This window comes from Myotis yumanensis, unplaced genomic scaffold, assembly GCF_028538775.1.
Source record: "Myotis yumanensis isolate MYYU_CA2020_CCGP unplaced genomic scaffold, mMyoYum1.0.hap1 SCAF_2, whole genome shotgun sequence".
NCBI lineage: Eukaryota > Metazoa > Chordata > Mammalia > Chiroptera > Vespertilionidae > Myotis > Myotis yumanensis.
In genome coordinates, this window is record NW_027223753.1 from 125,176,724 (window position 1) to 125,199,119 (window position 22,396).

General features: G+C 40.2%; 1 pseudogene; it reads left to right on the forward strand.

The window, feature by feature from the left end:
- The first annotated feature begins 6,885 nt into the window (after positions 1-6,885).
- On the forward strand, positions 6,886-7,026 carry LOC139004525 (U1 spliceosomal RNA; annotated as a pseudogene).
- The last annotated feature ends 15,370 nt before the right edge of the window (positions 7,027-22,396 follow it).

The window sequence follows — 22,396 nt, forward strand, 5'->3', positions numbered from 1 at the left end:
CAATGAAGTACTGATGGGGTGGTCATAATAAGCTGGCTGGTCATAATAATCTGGCCACTCATATGTGTGTGTGTGTCTGTCTGTGTGTGTGTATATATATATATATATATATATATATATATATATGACCTTTAAAGGACTTTAAAATATATATATATTAGAGGCCCGGTCCCCTAACTGCCCCCTCATGCCAGCCTGGCTGCTCCTAAGTGCCCCCCACCCCACCAACCTGGTCACCCCTTACTGCCCCCCCTTCTAGCCTGGTCACTCCACGCAGCCTGCTGTACAGTCGTTTGGTTGTCCCTCACTAACCCCCCTGCTGGCCTGCTCATAGGCAGCCATCTTGTGAGAGTGTGACAGTCTACTATGCCTACTATAGTTCATAAGATTAAAGGTATTAGAAATATAATTTTTGATAAGAATTCATTTTATCTAAGCCTTTAATGTATAAATTTGAACCTTGAGATACAACAGCAGACATCTGAGATTCCCTCTGAATATATATATCATATACAGAGGGCTCTATACAACCAACAAATGTTGCACACTTTTTGGAATATTAGGTCTTAGATTCCATCTAAGCATACAAGAATATTACCTCCCTGTTATTTCAGTTGTCCTTTTTACTCCAAAATAATACTTGAAGAAATCTTGATTTTTTTCATTACCTAGATTTGCATGCTTTCATTGTAATGTGGCCACATGAAAAATATCCATTGCATATAATGTAATGCATAACTTAATATATATATATATATATATACATATACATATAATTTTTTAAAGATATTGGCTTTATTATTTTTTTCAGTGCCAAAATTTCTACCGTTATTTATTTATTTATATTTATCTTTATTATTGAAGTTATTACATATGTCCCCTCTTTTTCCCCATCGATTCCCTCTACCCCATTCCATCTCCCCCCCCCCCCAGGCCTTCAGCATACTATTGTCTGCTTCCAAGGGTTTTGCATATATGCATATAAATTCTTTGGTTAATCTCTTCTCCTCTCCTTCCTCCTTCCCTCTGAGAATTCTCATTCTAATATAAATAAGAGACTCCCAAGTTTATTTGGACTGACTTGTGTAAAAAACAGTGAGGGGTTATGAAGAGTGATCTGTGTAACAGTAGTTCTTCAATATCGGAAAAATATATTAACAAAATGCAAGATTACCCATACCCAAGGTTTGTAGAAAACCTGCTGCTTACAGTTAGTGATAATAGTATTGTGCTAATTAAATGCATATTATAAGAAATATCAGTGGCACTTTAACAAATTGTGTCATTTGCAAACAATTAGTAAATGTTTCTATAACAGTAGTTCTCAATTTTACACATTTTTCTAGTATATAATTTAAGTTTTTTCACATGGCATTTTATTTTAAAACTAGAGGCCCAGTGCACAAAAATTTGTGCACTCGGGGGGCGTGGGGGGGGAGCCCTCAGCCCGGCCTGTGCACTCTCACAGTCTGGGACCCCTCAGGAGATAATGACCTGCTGGCTTAGGCCTGCTCCCGGGTGGCAGAGGGAAGGCCCAATCCCTAGGTGCAGCCCCTGGTCGGGCTCAGAGCAGGGCTGATTGGGGAGTTGGGGCGCCGCCCCCTGTCATGCACAGAGCAGGGCAGATTGGGAGGTTGCGATGCCACCCTCAGTCATGCTCAGGGTATGGCTGATTGGGGGGTTGGGGCACCTCCCCCTGTCACACTCAAGGCAGGGTCAATGGGGAGGTTGCGGCGCCACCCCCTGTCACGCACAGAGCAGGGCCCATCAGGGGGTTTGGGAGCTCCCCCCTGTCATGCACAGAGCAGGGCCCATCAGGGGGTTGGGGAGCTCCCCCCTGTCACGCACAGAGTAGGGTCAATAGGGGAGTTAAGGCACCGTCCTCTATCACCCACAGAGCAGGGCCGATCAGGGGGTTGGGGCGCCGCCACTGTCACACCCAGGGCAGGGCCGATGGGCAGGTTATGGCTCTACCCTGTCACACACAGAGCAGGGCCGATCAGGTGGTTTGGGCGCTGCCCCATGTCATGCTGATCCGGTGCCAGGAGGCCTCGCGGCTCCGCTGATCCTGGTGCTGGGAGGCATATTACCCTTTTACTCTATAGGATAGAGGCCTGGGGGCTGGCTGGTTTGCCCTGAAGGGTGTCCTGGATCAGGGTGGGGGTCCCCACTGGGGTGCCTGGCCAGTCTGGGTGAGGGGCTGAGGGCTACTTTCAGGCTGGCGGTTGTTGACTGAAGCTCCCAACCGCTCCTTTTTTTTATTTTATTCTGGGTCAGCTTTAGCTCTGGCTCTAGCTCTGAGAGCAGGTATCTGGTTTGTTTCGGTTCTATAATCGAAACAATGTATAACTCCAGCTCTAAGATCCCAGCCTATATTTGTTAGAATGTTTCAAACTGCCAGCTCAGAGGCCGGCAGCGCAGGCGGGGAACGTTGGAGTCTGCAGTCACTGGAGCAAGCAAGCCTCATGTTCGCTTCCAGCTGCCTGGCTGCCGGCCGCCATCTTGGCTGACAGTTAATTTGCATAAGGATATGCTGATTAGCCAATGGGAAGTGTAGCGGTCGTATGCTAATTACCATGTTTCTCTTTTATTATTGTAGATATTTTCAAAACTACCAAGAAGATGGAAAAATAAGTATAGGTATATCTTTGCTAATATTCACACATTTTTTTCTTGCTCCATTTCTCTCTTTAATTTTTTGCTGAATCATTTTAAACCATTTGCAAACATTTTAAGGCTTCACTCCTAAGTATATTAGCATTTAAATTATATATTACATTTTAAACATGCCCAGGAAATTTATTATTGATACAATCATATTATCTAATAAAGAAACCATAGTCAAAATATTCTTTGGATATGATTTTAAATCTATATAAAGAAGTTTTCTACTATATCTAAGTTTTCCCAAATTTAACAGTGCCATGTATATACTGCATTTTTCCACTTAAAATGCAGAATATTAACACTTTGTTTCAAATTTCATTTATTTGGGCACATTATGATATTTTCTAAAATGACAGCTTACAAAGAAAATTGAATCTGTAATTGTTCAGCTCATTTTATAATTCTAGGGAGAAGTACAAGAATGTATGATGCCAGTGCAAGTAAAACAAAGAATAATATGGTACAGAATTATTATATATTCATAGATACCTTTAAAGGACTTTGAAATGAAAACATAGATGGGGAGGAAGAGTCTTCTGTTTTTTATATAGATATTTAATAATAATAATAACAAAAAGCAATGTTTATTTTGTTTTTTCATCCTGCAAAGATAAAATATGAGTATAAGAGAAAACCGTATATAATAAAGGGTTATCCTATATAATAAAGAGGTGATATGCAAATTGACCATCACTCCAACACACAAGATGGCCTCCTCATATGGACACAAAATGGCCACCACAAGATGGACAGCAAGGGAGGGCAGTTGGGGGTGACCAGGCTTGCAGGGGAGGGCAGTTAGGAGCAATCGGGCTGGCTCGGGAGCAGTTAAGCATCAATCAGGCTGCCAGGGGAGTGGTTAGGGGGTGATCAGATTGGCAGACAGAAGCGGTTAGGGGCAATCAGGCAGGCAGGCAGGCGAGCAGTTGGGAGCCAGCAGTCCTGGATTGCGAGAGGGATGTCTGACTGCCTGTTTAGGCCCGATCCCGGTGTGGTCCCAGATTGGAGATGGTGTAGGCAGGGCTGAGGAACACACAGCAAATCAATCATCATCAACAAATCAATAAATGACAAGTGCTGGTGAAGATGTGGAGAAAAGGAATCCTAGTACACTGCTGGTGGGAATGCAGACCGGTGCAGCCACTACGGAAAACAGTATGTAGTTTCCTCAAAAAACTAAAAATGGAACTCCCATTTGACCCAGTGATCCCACATCTAGGAATTTATACTAAGAAACCCAAAACACCAATCAGAAAGAATATATGGACCCCTATGTTCATAGCAGCACAATTTACAATAGCTAAGATCTGGAAACAGCCCAAGTGCCCACCAGTAGATGATTGGATAAAAAAACTGTGGTACATTTATACCATGGAATACTATGCAGCTTAAAAAAGGAGGTTCTCTTACCATTTGAGACAGCATGGAGGTACCTGGAGAGTATTATTGCTGAGAAAAATAAGCCAATCAGAGAGATACAAGTATCACATGATCTCACTCATACTGGAATGTAATGAACAAAATAAACTGATGTACAAAATAGATACAAAGACATAGACGCATGGAACAGTCTGTTGACTCTCAGGGAAGGCTGAGGTAGGTGGGGAGAGATTAACCTGGGAATTTTTATGCATATATGCATAGCCAGCCCATGGACATAGACAATATTGTGGTGAAGGCCTTGGATGGGTGGGTGCAGGGTGGAGGAGATAAATGGGTAAAAAAAGGGGACATCTGTAATACTTTAAACAATAAAGATACATTTTTAAAAAATACAAATAAAAAATCAAGATAAAAAAAAAAAGAAAACACTGATCTTGCAATCTGTCTTCTCTGAAAACTCAGAGTTCAATGTTCTGTTGAAACCAAAGGCCACTCCGGGAATTCTGATGCTTGGGGAAGGGTATATTTAATTTGTGAGATGTATTTTCAAAACCGTGGTTACACTGATAATCAAAGCTATGTTTTAGTTATGTGCCATTCTTCCATGGCTTTCCTACAATTACTAGATGACATTATTTTAGTGTGGGCTGATTTTAAGGGAAATGATGAGTCATTTATTTTCAGCTTCAGGTTTGGTTTGAAGCATTGCAAAAGTTGAAGGAAAACCACATTTTTCTAATAATTGCAAGAAAAAATATCTGATAATCACAAGACAAAATGATTGGGGTGAAAGAAAGCAAATGTACTGGAGAAACTGTAGGAAGTAATGAATGAAACATGGGAGAAGAGAAACTGTAACCAAGCTTCTGAAACTTCTCAATAAAAAATAAAATAATATGTCTATAAGAGCATTATCTCCTTTTTTCAAGTTATATCCTATCATTTCTCCTGGTCTGTTATCACATTGTCCGTTTAATAGCAGTAATCCTGCCTTATATGGGGCCAGCAGTACTGAGCACATAAGAAAGCAAAGGAAAGCAGAGGGGATAGTAACAGCACATCCCCAATAAGCCCAGTAAGGGGAAAGTAATGGAGCAGATAGCACATCTTTCTGTCAAAGGTAAAGTGAGTTTGGCAGAAAAGGAGCAAAGAGATTGGAAGCATTTCTTGGACTGCTACAAGTTCCTTATTCTGATTATTCCAGGGAATTCCAGAGGAAAATCTAGGTGGTGCTCTGTCTCTTTCATGAAGCAAATTTATTTTTCATGTCACACATTTTTTGTTTTCCTGCTGCTAAGAAAACCTAAGATGCTTTCTTACAGAAACATTTTTTGAATTTTTTATTTTTAAGATTTTTTTTTAATCTTTAATTTCTTTATTGGTTAACGTATTACAAATGTGTCCTCATCCCCCCATTAACCCCCAACTCTCCCCCACACCATTCATGCTCTCATCCCCCTGTTGTCCATGTCCATTGGTTTGGCTTATATGCATGCATACAAGTCCTTTAGTTGATCTCTTCCCCTTACCCCCACCCTCCTCTACTTTCCCTCTGGGGATTAATAGTCTGATCACTGTTTCTCTGTCTTTGGATCTGTCCCTGTTCATCAGTATATGTTGTTCTCTATATTCCACAAATGAGTGAGATCATGTGGTATTTATCTTTCTCTGATTGGCTTATTTCACTTACCATAATGCTCTCCAGTTCCATCCATGCTGTTGCAAATGGCAAGAGTTCCTTCTTTTTTACAGCAGCATAGTATTCCATTGTGTAGATGCACCACAGTTTTTTAATCCACTCATCTGCTGATGGGCACATAGGCTGTTTCTAAATCTTAGCTATGGTGAATTGAGCTGCTATGAACATAGGGGTGCAAATATCCTTTCTTATTGGTGTTTCTGGCTTCTTGGGATATATTCCTAGAAGTGGGATCACTGGGTCAAATGGGAGTTCCATTTTTAGTTTTTTGAGAAAGCTCCATACTCTTCTCCACAGTGGCTGCACCAGTCTGCATTCCCACCAGCAGTGCACAAGGGTTCCTTTTTCTCCACATCCTCTCCAACACTTGTTGTTTGTTGATTTGCTGATGATAGCCATTCTGGCGGGTGTGAGATGATACCGCATTGTCGTTTTGATTTGCATCTCTCGTATAATTAGTGAATTTGAGCATGTTTTCATATGTCTTTTGGCCTTCTGTATGTCCTCTTTCAAAAAGTGTCTATCTAGGTCCATTGCCCATTTTTTTATTGGATTATTTATCTTCCTATTGTTAAGTTACATGAGTTCCCTGTAAATGTTGGAGATTAAACCCTTATCGGTGATATCATTGGCAAATATGTTCTCCCATGCAGTGGACCTTTTTGTTGTTTTGTTGATAGTTTCCTTTGCTGTGCAAAAGCCTTTTATTTTGATGTAGTTCCATTTGTTTATTTTCTCTTAAGTTTCCATTGCCCTAGGAGCAGTATCTGAGAAAAAATTCCTTCCGCATATGTTTGTGATTTCGCTGCCTGTGGATTCCTCTAGTATTTTTATGGTTTCCTTACAGAAACATTTTAAAATGACAGATAATATCACAGACAACTTAGTGGACATGTTATATAAAGAGAAGATAGTGGTGATATGCACACTATTCTGTGTCTTAGCACAAGAGTGATAATCTCTTAGGGTTTGAGCATAACTACATTTTTAATTAAAAATGAAAAGAATTCATACTCATATGTTCTTGTGGTGTGTCACAAGGTTAGAGAACTGACATGGATAAGGTGGCGACTAAGATTTAGAGAGAAAGTGACTAAGAGAGAAGTACCATCTTTGAAGATAAAAAATAATTTTGTATACTTACCTGGCAGGTGGTTTTCCCAGGGCGAGGCTTATCCATTGCACTCCGGATGTGCTGACCCCTGTGATTTCCCCAAATGTGGGAAACTCGACTGCAAATTTGTGGTAGTGGGGGACTGCGTTCGTGCTCTCCCCTGGTAAGAAAAACATAAAATAAAATAAAAATAATTTTGTGTGAAAATTGAACAGAAGATTATTTTTAAACTAGAGGCCTGTGCACTAATTCTGGCTGAGCCAGATGCGGGAAGGGTCTGTGGGCGGTTGGCTGGCCAGCCCCACCCTCTGGTGGAACTCCTGGTTGAACTCCCAGTTGAACTCCTAGTTGAGGGGACAATTTGAATATTAGCCATTTATTATATAAGATAAGAAAAGAATTTCACACCACAAAGTTTTTCCATTTTTAATATTCTTCTATTTTTGTTTTACCTTTATTTCCACAAATACAAAGATAACAGAAAACAACTTAAAAAAAACTTAGACATCCAAACATTAAGTTCAGATAAAACTTTACCATTTATTAAGAACACTGAGAAAATTACATGAATTTCCTCAGCATTTTTTTCTCTAAACCTGGAGAAATTATGTAATAATACTTATGTATAATAAGAAACTAGAATAATGCTTGGAATATTAGCTTTCAGCATATTTTGATTTCATTTCTTCTAAATTGTTGAAAATTACTCCCTGAATAAACATTGATTGAAAACCTGATATAAGAATAAATAATAAAGAAGATGGATTCACATAAATGTATAAGAACCCTAGTCTAAAAAAAAAACCTAATGTACACACAATTTTAACAAAAATTTAGCAATAGAAAATTAAACACTAACTTTATGGTTCTTATTGTAGGAAAGAAGCATAATGCACAAAGTAGTAGAATAACATATGGCAATATGTAATTAAATGATAGTGATATAATTATTTGTATAAGTTTGTCAAAGAAAATGGAGAATAATTTAATTATACTGGTCAGGAAATTCTTCATTGGGTACTAAGCTTGAGAACTGCAGGAGTTTGACAAATATAACAGAGAGAAGACATGTAGCTTTATGGGTACGTGTTAGGTCAAAGTATGAATACCATAACAAAAATTAACATACAATGGTTATGTAGCCCACATTCAGGAATATTTTCATTAGTTTTCTATTAATAAATGGTTTGGCCAATAAATAACCTAGATCAATCAAATAATCAAAAATCCATATACAAAGATATTGTATATTCCATTAACATTGTCATTTTTTCATTTTTATAAACTTTTGTTTCAAATGACTTTTTACATAGACCTTCCTAAATGTTTACCTCCTTGCTTGAACATTATGTAATCCTGTAGTTTGGAGGATCCATGTTAAACTGAATAGAAAGCATTATCAATGTATAGCTTTAGAAAGACTCACCCATAGCAAAGAGTTACCTGATTCCACTTTTTTATTAATAATTTGTAAAATTTCCATTACATTTTATATATTTCATACATTTTTAAATTAGAGAATAGTATAATCAACCTTAATCATTCATCTTTCACAGTTATAATTTTTAAAAATATTTTCTAATAATTCAATTATAATAACTATTTTTGCTGTTTTGTTTCTAATACAAATCATAGATATGATTTTATTTTGCTCATAAATATTGAAGTATTCATGCATGACACAAACATAATAAGCAAAACACATTCTAAATAAAGTTATGTCACTGAACATAGCAATAATTTTCTATTTGAGTCTATATATTTTTTTCTATTTATTGGGGTGACATCCTATCTAATAATAGACAAACATAGTAATTAACCATACCTCCAACACGCTGCCCATTGGCTAATCAGGGTGATATGCAAATTAACTGCCAACCAAGATGGCGGCTGGCAGCCAGGAAGCTGAAGCGGACAGGAGGCTTGCTTGCTCCAGTGATGGAGGAAGCCAAGGTTCCCCGCCTGCCGCTGCTGGCCTCTGAGCTGCACTCTAAGCAACAATGTTGCAATTATAGAAGCTAAACAAACCCCAGAAACCTGCTTTCAGCAGCTGAGGTCTCAGAGCTGGAGCCGAGCCTCAGAGCTAAAGCCGGCTCTCAGGGTATATTTACTTTATGAGGGGTGGGGCAAAAATATTTGTTTTCTACTATCTTAGCAATTTTATTTACAAAATAGTGTTATCTACTGTAGCCACCATGTTATACATTAGAATCTCAGAACTCACTCATCTTAAAACTGAAAGTTTGTAGCCTTTTACTAACCTCCTCCTATTTTCCCCAGCCCCTCAGTTTTTGGCACCCACTTTTTTCTGTTTCTGTAAGTTTGTTTTTATGATTTCACAAATAAGTGAGATCATGAAGCATTTCTTTTTCTCTTTCTATCTCACTACACTTTGCACAATGTCCTCTATGTTCATCTATGTTGTCCCAAATAATAGGACTTCCTTCTTTTTAAAGCTGTAATATTTCATTATATACATGTAATATAGATTATATAGAAGTTATACTGTGGTAAATGTAGTTCTTTACAAATCACCATCCTCATGAGATAGAATTTGTCTTCCTTATTTTTCCATATGGGATTAAAAGTTTGTTCTGGATATGAAATTTTCTTTGCATTCATCAATTCTTTCTCCAGCATCTCCATTTATAGGCTAACAGAAATGCCCTATTCATATCCTGTGTCCCACTCAACATGACTTCTAACAATACCCTCATATTCATTGCTGGTGGGAATGCAAAAAGGAGCATCCCCTTTGGAAGAAAGTTTGGCAGTTGCTTACAAAATGTAGCATACTTGTACCATAAAATCCAGCAAGCACACTCCTTGGTATTTACCCAAAACAGTTGAAAACTTTGTTCCCACAAAAATCTGCCCATAGAGGTTTGTAATAACTTTACTCATAATTTCAAAACTTGGAAGCAACTAAGCTGTCCCTTAGTAGGTGAATGGATAAACTGTAGTATATCCAGACAATGGAACATTCAGTGCTTAAAAGAAATGAGCTATCAAACCATGAGAATACAATGAGTAATTTTAAATTACGTGAAAGTAGTCGATCTGAAAAGGCTATGTGTACTGTATGATTCCAACTATATGACATTGTGGAAAAGCCAGAACTATAAGGACAGTTAAAAAGTCAGATACTACCTCAAACATATTAGAATGGCTATTATCAACAAGACAAGTAATACAAGTGTTGGGGAGGTTGTGGAGAAAAAGGAACCCTCATTGGCTGTTGGTGAGAACGTACAGCCACTATGGAAAAAAGTATGGAGATTCCTCACAAAATTAAGCTTAGAGTTACCATATGACCAAGCAGTCCCTCTTCTGGGTATCTATCTGAATAATGTGAAAACACTTATTAGCAAAGATATATGAACTCCTGTGATCATTGCAGCATTATTCATAGTAGCCAAGACATGAATAGAATGGAAGTTTCCTTGGATTATGATTGGATAAAGAAAATATATTACATATACACAATGGAATACTACTCAGCCATAAGAAAAGATTATACACTGCCATTTGCAACAACATGAATGGATCCTGAGGACATCATGCTGGGCAAAATAAGTCAGACAAAAAAAGTTAAAAACTAAATTATTTCACTCATATGTGGTATATAAAATTGAAAGCAACAAATGAAAAAATAAGACAAACAAACAAGCAAAAACTCGTAGACACAGATAACAGTATGGTGGTTACCAGAGGGAAGTGGGATGGGGAGGTAGTAAAAAGAGTAGTTAAGGTCAAATATAAGGTGACAGAAGAAGATTTGACTTTGGATGGTGGACACACAATGCAATATACACTCTATGTTTCATAGATTTTTAAACTTGAAACGTATATAATTTTATTAACCAGTGTCACACCAATAGATTTAATAAAAAATAAAACAAAAGGATCAGTGGTTTCCAGGGGTTGGAGCGGGAGTAAGGGATGAACAGGCAGAACACTGAGGATTTTAAGGGCAATGAAAATACTCCAACTGATACTATATTGACAGATACATGTCATTAGATATTTGTCAAAACCCATAAAATGTACAACAGTAAGAGTAAACTCTAAGGTAAACTATGGATTTTGGGTGACTCTGATATGGTAATGTTGCTTCATTAATTATAACAAATGCACCTCTCTGGTGGGGGATGTTGATAATGGGGGAGGTTATGTTTGGGCAGAGGCAGGGGCTACTGGTATAAATAAAACTAGAGGCCTGGTGCACGAAATTTGTGCACTGGGGGGTGGGGTTCCCTCAGCCCAGCCTGCCCCTCTCACAGTCCAGGAGCCCTCAGTGGATGTCCTACTGACAGCCACAGTCTGGCAGCAGAGGCTCAGAGCAGGCATCGTGTGTGTGTGTGTGTGTGTGTGTGTCTGTATGTGTCCTCTTTGGGGGCCTTCCCCCAGCCACATAGGAGGCTCAGAGCAGTTGCACTGTGTGTGTGTGTGTGTGTGTGTGTGTGTGTGTGTGTGAGTGTGTCTGCTGCGGGCCTTCCCCCAGCCACATTGTGGAGGCTTGGAGCAGGAGCCCCTCTGTGGTGATCTCTCAGGCTCCTGGCCTCCACTGCGTGGTGTTCTCTCCCTTGAGCTGCGGCCAGGGTGGGGTGCTGCCTGTAGGCCATGCTTTCCTGCTCATGGATTGCCGCTGAGACCTATGGGCAGGCCCTGCTGGGTGCTGCCTGCAGGTGGCACTTTCCTGCTCTCAGATCACCATGGCTACCTGGGAGCAGGCCCTCCTGGGGGCTGCCTACCGGCTGCACTTTCCTGCTGGTGAATCGCCACGGTGACCGGGGAGCAGGCCCTCCTGGGTGCTGCCTGTGCTTTCCTGCTCTAGGATCGCCATGGCGATCCAGGAGCAGGCCCTGCTGGGGGCTGCCTGCAGGCCGTGCTTTCCTACTCGCAGATCACCACGGCTACCTGGGAGCAGGCCCTCCTGGGAGGCCCGATGGTAGACGGGCCAGCAGCGGATCACGCTGTCCTGCTCAGCCTGCAGTATGCAAATTTAGTGGCCATCTTTGTTGGGATAATTTGCATACTCTTCTGATTGGCTGATGGGCATAGCAAAGGTATGGACAATTAGCATCTTTGTCTTTTATTAGTGTAGATTTTGTACCTTCCTCTCAATTTTACTGTGACCCTAAACCTGCTCTAAAAATAAAGAAAAATAGAAATAAAAATATGCAACGTGCCCTGGAAAGAAATTTTTTAAAAAGACTACAGTTTATATAAAGGAGGGTCAGAAATGCAATTGAGCCCATGGAATTCACTGGACCTATTACATGTCCCTTCATCCAGAAACAGCTGTCTCGACACACTGGTGGGTGGTCTGCCAAAAATCTCAGGGATATGACAGCCTCTTTTGTGGCGGGGGAAGGCCTTAAACCAGTGTTCAGTATTCCATGTCATTTTTCCTCTGCCTGAATGCAGGGTTCTTTCTTTTTTTCTTTCTTTTTTAAAAAAACAAAAAACAAAAAAACCTTCCCTTCACTATCCTCTGCACCACTGTGAAACTTGTAGACCTCCTATTTATAGGTGGTTTAGAAAACCTACTTATCTACTGAAGTATTTGGGCATATTATGTCACTGGTGTATTGAATTTTTTTTTTCTCTATTGCAACCCAAATTACTGTCTACTTCTGTGAGGTGATTTGGGGAAAATTATAAACACAATTGATTGAACATTTCTTCCCCATGGCTCATTACTTTTTAAACTACCATAGTACATTGCTCATTCAAATCTAGCTTTTAATTCACATTGTCATCAGATGTTTTATGTTTATTTAGGAGGGTACACCTGAGGAATTTCAGTTTGAGGTTGGCAAATGGTGAGTTTTTATTTCTGGCTGTGGGACTTGTTTGCTGCAAGAATTTGGGTAATTTACTTAATTTTGAGAAACTTCCATTACGTTTTCTATGAAGAGGTAATAATTATACTCACCTCAGAGAGTAATGAATTAATTAATTAATCTCTTACAGCCCTGCCAAAATGCTGGGATATGGACATTTGCATTTGTCCTCATTGGGACTTAATTTCCCATTCACCCACATTTCAAATTGTTAATGACATCAATTGAAAAATAGTTTCTGTTTCTCTTTGTAAATCCTTCACAATATGAATAAATTCCTTAAGAGGAAAATTAGCATCTAAACATATTGAAAGAAACATATTTGGCTTATTTATTTTCAATAAAATGTTACCAAATAAATGTCCAATAGCAATTCTGGCAGCAAACCATCAGAATTTCTAACCATAATAGCTGACGAGATTGGTTTCATTAAAACTATTGATTACCCCTTTCTTCCAAAGTACTTATTCTAATTTGTCCTATCACACAAATAGAGTTTAAAAATAGCAACAACAGTAGTGTGTTTATGTAATATATATTTTTAGCAGATATGTATAGTGCTTTACTTTAAAATATGTTTTTATAAATTGATGACTGTTTTGTATATATTTCCTGTATTGCTCCTAACGTATTGTGAGAGATCAATAAATATTAAACCAACACATTGTGCTTCCACAAGACTACACATGAATTCATAAAGTGACAATCCAAGCACCAGGCAAAATATCTCCTTTTGAACTAACCATATAAAGAGGCAATAGGGAACAGATTAAAGGGCACAGCTGTCTCATTCCACAAGTTTAGTTGGAAAATAGCCCAGAGAATATGGGAATATGTGACTGTACATCTTGCCTATAGACTCGTATCTTCTGGGCTCCAGAGGCTTTTACAACAGCACCTTTCCTCTTCACTGCAGATCTGTGATGCTCACACATGACAGCACTTAGTTCTACTTATCGAACTAATATATTAGGGTGATACTTGTTCCCCCAATAACTAATGAAGAGTCAGAAAAACATATACCCCATGTAGTTTAGTTCCACACAACCTTGGGTTGATTATTTTCAAGATGATAGAAGAGAAGTTAAAATAAATGAAACACATAGTCCATATTTTCTTTAAATGCTACATTGATGACCTTTTTACATAGTAAAATTTATATCTTTAGTCTTGAATTACATTAGATGCAACTTATATCTTCTCATTTATCAGATACTAGCAGGCAAACAGGGCATTTTAAAATTAGCAATATGTATTCATTGTGTTTGTTTCTTGTGTGTGTGTGTGCGTGCACATGCATGCACATGTGTGCGCACACATTGACAACATTGTCAAAACTCCTAGGAGTTTAAGAAAATAAAAATCTGGGGTGGGAGGAAGGGGAATTGAAGGAAGATGTTCAAAAGGTAAAACTACTAGTTATAAGGTAAATGAGTACTAGGGATGTGATACACACAATGATGACTATAGTTGTATGGTCTGTGTGAAAGTAAGAGTGTAAATCTTAAGAGTTCTCATCACAAGGAATTTGTTTTCATTTATTGCATCTAAATGACATGATGAATGCTAGAAAGCATATTATAGTAATCACCTCACAATGTATGTAAATCAAACTATTATGCTGTGCACCTTAAATTTATACAGTAATGCATGCCAATTATATATCAATAAAAATGGGGGAAGAGCAAAATGAAATTTGAAGTGGTTTTCTTGGATTTGGCAATATGAAGTTTTTAATACAGTATACAGATGACGTATAATAGATTTATGCACCTGAAACCTATATAATTTTATTAACCAACTAGAGGCCTGGTGCACGAAACTCATGCATGGGGGCAAGGGGATGATGTCCCTCAGCCCAGCCTAAACCCTCTCCAATCTGGAACCCCACAGGGGATGTCTGACTGAAGTCGGATATCCCTCTTACAATCTGGGACCACTGGCTCCTAACTGTTCACCTGCCTGCCTGCCTGATTGCCCCTAACTGCTTCTGCCTGCCAGCCTGATCGCCCCCTAACTGCTCCTGCCAGCCCCCAACTGCCCTCCCCTGCTGGCCTGATCGCCCACAACTGCCCTCCCCTGATGCGCCCTACCTCCTCCATGTGAGGCGGCAGAGATGCCGGGACTGGCCTTTGCACCACGTGGAGCAGCCACCGGGCCCTGTCTCTGGTTGCCCCCAACTTCCCTTCCCTGCTGGCCCAGTCACTCCTAACTGCCCTCTCTTGCCAGCCTGGTTGCCCCTAACTGCCCTCCCTTGCCAACCGGGTCACCCCCAACTGCTCTCCCCTGCAGGCCTGGTCCCCCACAACTGCCCTTCCTTGCAGGCCCAGTGCCCCCAAACTGCCCTTTCTCCCCTGCAGGCCTGGTCTCCTCTAACTTCCCTCCCCTGCTGGCCTGATCGCCCACAACTGCCCTCCCCTGCCGGCCATCTTGTGATGGCCATCTTGTAATGACATGGGGGCAGCCATCTTTTTGACAACATGGGGACCGTAATCTTGTGCAAAGGTGTGACAGTCAATTTGCATATTACCTCTTTATTACATACACAAACACACACACACACACACACACACACACACACACATACACACTAGAGGCCTGGTATACAAAAATTCGTGCACTTGTGGGGGGCATCTCTAAGCCCAGCCTGCACACTCTCGCAATCCGGGACCCCTCGGGTAGGGTCCCATTGCAGCATGGCTCTGTATCCCCAGGCCTGCGGGCCTGGGGTAGGGACCCAGAGGTCAGTATGATGGCAGCATGGCTCCGTTCCCACAGCTTCCTTCTGCCACCATGCCATGGGCAGCCAGGGCCCACAGCACCCTCCCGCCACCACACCATGGGTGGCCAGGACCCAGGATTAACTTCTGCGATGCTGGCCAGGACCCAGGACTGACTTCCACATCACTGACCGGGACCCTAGCCTCCTGTTCAGTCATCTGTCCAGTTGTTTAGGTCATGACGGACCCTGGCTCTTTATATATTAGGAGACATGTATAATATTGGTATCCATTTATTTGTTGATAAACATTCAAGTTGTTTCCATATCTTAGCTATTGTAAATAATACTGCAATGAACATGGGGATGGATGTTCCTCAAAAATTAAAAATATCAATGATGAGAGAGTTTTGATAGGAATTTAAGTTTTGATAGGAATTACATTGAAAATATGTATACTGCTTTGGGCAGTATTAACATTTTATTTTTTAAATATACTTTTATTGATTTCAGAGAGGAAGGGAGAAGGAGAGAGACATAGAAATATCAATGATGAGAGAGAATTATTGATTGGCTGCCTCCTACACACCCCTACTGGGTGTGTCAAATTGCTATTTTCATTTTTTTCAGATAAGTATCCACAAGTGAATTGCTGTGGCATATGGTAGTTTTATTTTTAATTTTTGAGGAACATCCATACTACTTTCCATAGTGGTTGCAACAATTTACATTCCCAGGAACAGGTCCTTGCCAACGTTTGATATATATTATCTTATTGTCAATAGCCTTTCCAGCAGGTGTGAGATGATATCTCATTGTGGTTTTGATTGACATTTCTTGGATGTTAATGATGAAGAGTATCCTTTCATATACTTTTTGGCCATCTCTGTGTCAGATTTGGAAACATGTCTATTCAGATCTTCTGCCCAGTTTTGAATGGGATTTATTTATTTGTTTATTTATTTATTTATTGCCATTGAATTGTATGAGTTCTTTAAATATTTTGGATATTAGTGCCTTTATTAGATGCATGATTTAAATATATTTGTTCCTGTTTAGTGTGTTTCCTTTTGATTTTGTCGATGAGTTTCTTTGTTGTGCAGACACTTTTTAATTTAATATATTTTTACTTATTTTTCATTTTTTGCTTTTGGTATCATATTTTAAAAGTCACCACCAAGACGGATGCCTATGATTCTTCTAGGAGTTTTATGGATTTATGTTGTAGATTCAAGTCTTTAATCCATTTTGGGTTAATTTCTGTGTGTGGTGTAAGATAGTAGTCCAGTTTTATTATTCTGAATGTGGCTGTCCAAATGCTAACACTATCTCTTGAAGAGACTGTTCTTTCCCCATTGTATGTTTCTGGCTCTTTTTGTAAATTAATTGGCCATCTATGCATGGGTTTGTTTCGGAGCTCTTTATTCTGTTCCATTATTTTGTGTCTATTTGTATGCCAACATCATTTTGCTTTAATTACTATAGCTTTTTAATATAATTTGAAATTAGGCAGTATGCTGCCTCGAGCTTTGTTTTTTCTTAAGATTGCATTGGATATTCAAAGTTGTTACAGGTCCATACAGCTTTTAGAATTATTCTATTTCTGTAAAATAATGCAATTTAAGTTTTGATAGGAATTACATTGAAAATATGTATACTGCTTTGGGCAGTATTAACATTTTATTTTTTAAATATACTTTTATTGATTTCAGAGAGGAAGGGAGATGGAGAGAGACATAGAAATATCAATGATGAGAGAGAATTATTGATTGGCTGCCTCCTACACACCCCTACTGGGGATAGAGCCCACAACCCAAGCATGTGCCCTTGACCGGAATCGAACCCGTGAGCCTTCACTCCGCAGGCCAATGTTCTATCCACTGAGCCAAACTGGCGAAGGCTGGGCAGTATTAACATTTTAATAATAGTCACTGTGTTTTCATAATATTACCTTTTTCCTTTTAGCACTTTATAAAATGTAAAAATATTATAACCATAGTATTTAGTCTTTTTTACCACTCTGTGAAGCCAGAAGAACTGGTACTGTTTTTCCCAATATAAAGATGAAAATATGACCCTCAGAAAATTATGCAATTTTCATAAACTCTTTAGTAGGCAAATGTGGGAGTCTGGGGTAGAACTCGGTCCTCTGGTTACACTCTGGCACACTTTTCAAAACAATATATTGAATTAATTAATTCATTTGTAAATTTGCATTGAGTACCTACTATGTGCCAAAAAGGACTACCCTGCTAATGAAAAGGCCTTGCCATATATTGAAATAAATATATAAATCATTATAAAATATGTGAAGTGCAATATAAGTAACACATAGGATGAGATACTGCAAGTGAAAGAAGGCTTCTTGTATTTGGGTTGTCAGACTACAACCCAAGCAAAGAAAAATACAAGACACTGGTTAAATCTAAATTTCAGATTACCAACACATTTTTTGTTTGTATATTTATGTCCTTTGCCATATTTACAAGATTCACCAAAAATATATAAATGTTGTTCATCTGAAGTTGAAATTTAAGAGGCATCCTGTATTTTTTTCTGGCAACCCTAAATGGGAAGTGACATTTCAACTAAGAATGGAATAGAGGAGCTCACTATATAAATATCTAGGGAAAAAACATTCTAACAGAGGAACAGCTAAGTGTCTGAATCCAGAAAGTACTTGAAAACCTAGATAATCTGGTGTGCTTTGATCTTGTTGAGTGAGGATGATAATGGTTCAAGGTAAGCAGAAGCCAGATAATATAGAACCTTCTAGGTAAGGTATGTGGACTCTATTCTTAGTATATCACATCTCTTAAGAGGCTGTAAGCTGGAAAGGCACTGTCTGACTTACACTTTTAACAATTTCTTTGGATTCTGTATAGAAATTTTAAAAAAAATTAAAAAAGAGTAGGGCAAAAATTGAAGCAGAGAACATGATTAGGAAACAATTTCTAAGGTCCAGGTGAGAACATCTTGGCTTTAATTCAGGGGTGGTGGTAGGCATAGAGAAGTAGATAGATTTGAACTTGATATTTTAGATAGGACTTAAACGACTTATTAAAAGGTTTGGTATGAGAAATGAAATGAGGTAGATGAGGAATGAGAAAATGGGGGAAATTCAGAATGACTCCTATGTTTTGGACTGGAGCTACTGGGTGTAGTTATGGTATTTCCTGAGATTAGGAAGAATGTCTAAAGAAAAAATCCGGATGGGGTGTTGGGAATCAACTAATCTCTTTCAGCCTGTTGAGTTAGGGAGTCCTGCTAGATTTATAAATGGAGATATCAAATCAACAGTTGGTTCTCAACTGAGAGAGCAGGATGAGTTTCCTCAAAGTGTTTAGAGCAGTGGTACCCAACATTTTCTTGGTCATGTCCACCTAAGCATCTCTAAAATCCTGATGCCTTCTCTGAGACATCTAATTCTTATCATTCAAAGAGTGAACTCCTATTCACGTGGAGGAAGCCTAAAAGGACACTTACTTGGTCTAAACAAGTTTCCAAAGAACATGGCATCCATGAAAGAGAAAAATAAAAGAACAAAAGGACAGTTGCAGTACTGAGGAAGAGAGCAGTAAGAAATTGTTAAAAAAAAAAAAAAAAATATGGCCCTAACGGGTTTGGCTCAGTGGATAGAGCGTCGGCCTGCGGACTGAAAGGTCCTGGGTTCGATTCTGGTCAAGGGCATATACCTTGGTTGTGGGCACATCCCCAGTAGGGGGTGTGCAGGAGACAGCTGATCGATGTGTCTCTCTCATCGATGTTTCTAACTCTCTATCCCTCTCCCTTCCTAGCTGTAAAAATCAATAAAATATATTAAAAAAATAATAATATGAAGTGATATGAAAAATAGCAAATAAAGTTTCAAAACATATAATAGACAACTGAAATGCATAAATATGTCAGAATATATGTTTACATACTGTATATGAGGCCCCTAGAACCATGATAAATGCAAACAATTCTCTATTAATAACTCATTGTCAAATTGCCTGCCTTAAGAATCAAATTGTCCCCCTGTGGGGCATGTGCCCAATGTTGAGAACCACTGGAAACCAAGCCAATGATAATATCACCACCACACACACACACACACAAAGAATTTACATAGAGAAAATTAAAAGTTTTATGACTAATGCCTGGTGCATTCAACATTTGAAGGAGCAAGATTAACAACAACAAAAATGAGGTGGACCTAACAGGTTAGTTTGAAGAAGCAAGAATAAATAAATGTTTCATAAATGATGGGTTGAAGCTGATCACCTGTCTTCTAATAGACAGCTAAGACTTAGAATAGATTTAAGACAGAATTATATCCATTTGACTAGACTAAATGGGGTCTTTGTTCACCTTTAGAAGAAGAGTTCTATAAAGGTGTTAGGTGAAAAACTTAAACATCATCTTCAGATATTTTGTGACTGCATCTGGGTTTGTTTAAATAAATTTTTATTGTTATTTCTTGGTGATTCAAACAGTATAAACTATATTATGTAATAAAATTATCTTTTAAAATATTCCCTATTTACATTTTCTTCCTTTACCAAATATGTACTGGTATTTAGCATCTATAACATATAATCATTGTAGTCTAAATTTTGCAGATAAAAAGAAGTCAATAATATATTTATTAACCTCAAAATGTTAAGTAGAAGGGAAGGTGGGAATGGGGGTGGGGTGGGGAGGAGATTAACCAAAGAACTTATATGCATGGTATTTAGTCTTTTTTACCAGACAATAGTGTGATGGGTAGGGGTTCGGGGGGGAGGGGGGTTGGAAGGGGTCAATGAGGAGAAATAGGGGACATCTGTAATTCTTTCAACAATAAAGGTAAATTAAAAACATAAATAAATAAATTAGGATGTTTATAAAGAATCAAAATAACTGCACCCGAATTAAGAGTCTACTGATTTAAATGTATATATCCTACCTAATAAAGAGGGAATATGTTAATTGACCCTCACATTGTCTCAAAGATGGCAGTGCCCACAGCCAATAAGGAGGGAATATGCTAATTGACTGCCATGCCCTCAAAGATGGCGGCACCCAAGCCACAAGATGGCTGGCAGGGGAGGGCAGTTGGGGGCAACTGAGCCAGCAGGGGAGCAGTTAGGCATCGATCAGGCTGGCAGGGGAGTGGTTAGGGGTGAACAGGCTGGCAGGCAGAAGCAGTTAGGAGTATTCAGGCAGGCAGGTAGGTGAGCAGTTGGGAGCCAGCAGTCCTGGATTGTGAGAGGGATGTCCGACTGTCCTGAGGGGTCCCAGATTGGAGAGGGTGCAGGCTGGGCTGAAGGACACCCCTGCCCCAGTGTATGAATTTCATGCACCGGGCCTCTAATCTACACTAATAAAAGAGAAACATGGTAATTAGCGTAAGACCGCTACCCTTCCCATTGGCTAATCAGCATATCCTTATGCAAATTAACTGTCAGCCAAGATGGCGGCCGGCAGCCAGGCAGCTGGAAGCGAACATGAGGCTTGCTTGCTCCAGTGACTGCAGACTCCAACGTTCCCCGCCTGCGCTGCCGGCCTCTGAGCTGGCAGTTTGAAACTTTGTAACAAATATAGCTGGCTGGGATCTCAGAACTGGAGTTATACATTGTTTCGATTATAGAAAGCAAACAAACCAGCAGCGGAAGCCTCAGAGCTAGAGCCAGAGCTAAAGCTGGCCCAGAATAAAAAGAAAAAAAGGAGCGGTTGGGAGCTTCAGTCAACAACCGCCAGCCTGAAAGCAGCCCTCAGCCCCTCAGCCAGCCTGGCCAGGCACCCCAGTGGGGACCCCCACCCTGATCCAGGACACCCTTCAGGGCAAACCAGCCGGCCCCCACCTGTGCACCAGGCCTCTATTCTATATAGTAAAAGGGTAATATGCCTCCCAACACCAGGATCAGTGGAGCCGCGAGGCCTCCTGGCACCAGTTCAGCGTGACAGGGTGCAGCGCCCAAACCCCCTGATCACCCTGCGGCTCTGTGTGTGACAGGGTGCGGCGCCCCAACCCCCTGATCGGCCCTGCTCTGTGTGTGACGGGGTAGAGCCATAACCTCCCCATCGGCCCTGCCCTGAGTGTGACAGTGGTGGCGCCCCAACCCCCTGATCGGTCCTGCTCTGTGGGTGATAGAGGCGGTGCCCCAACTCCCTGATCCGCCCTGCTCTGTGTGTGACAGGGGGGAGCTCCCCAACCCCCTGATGGGCCCTGCTCTGTGCGTGACAGGGGGCAGCGCCCAACCCCCTGATTGGCCCTGGTCTGTGAGTGACAGGGGACAGCACCCCAACCCCCTGATGGGCACTGCTCTGTGCGTGACAGGGGGTGGCGCTGCAACCTCCCCATCGACCCTGCCTTGAGTGTGACAGGGGACAGTGCCCCAACCCCCCAGTCGGCCCTACCCTGAGCATGACTGAGGGTGGCGTCGCAACCTCCCGATCCGCCCTGCTCTGTGCATGACAGGGGGCGGTGCCCCAACTCCCCAATCAGCCCTGCTCTGAGCCTGACCAGGGGCTGCACCTAGGGATTGGGCCTGTCCTCTGCCACCCGGGAGCAGGCCTAAGCCAGCAGGTCGTTATCTCCCGAGGGGTCCCAGACTGCGAGATGGCACAGGCCCGGCTGAGGGACCCCCCCTCCCCCCTCCGAGTGCACAAATTTTTGTGCACCGGGCCTCTAGTATATATATAAAAGTTTATAACAGAATATAAGCTAACTTTTATATGTTCTAAAAATATTGATAAAGTTATACACAATTCTGTTTTAGAATTGTAGTAAACATACATTTAAACCTGAGCAATAAATAATATTCCAACCCTTGAATTCTGATTAAAGGAATACTTTGTGTCATTCATCCTTCTTGCTCGTCCATAGAAACTGCATTTGGTAAATCACATGGTTAAAAATAACAGTGATATTTTATTTCCCACTTTGTGTTTTGACATTTACAATGAACATTTTGCAATATTATTAAAGTAGTTGATGT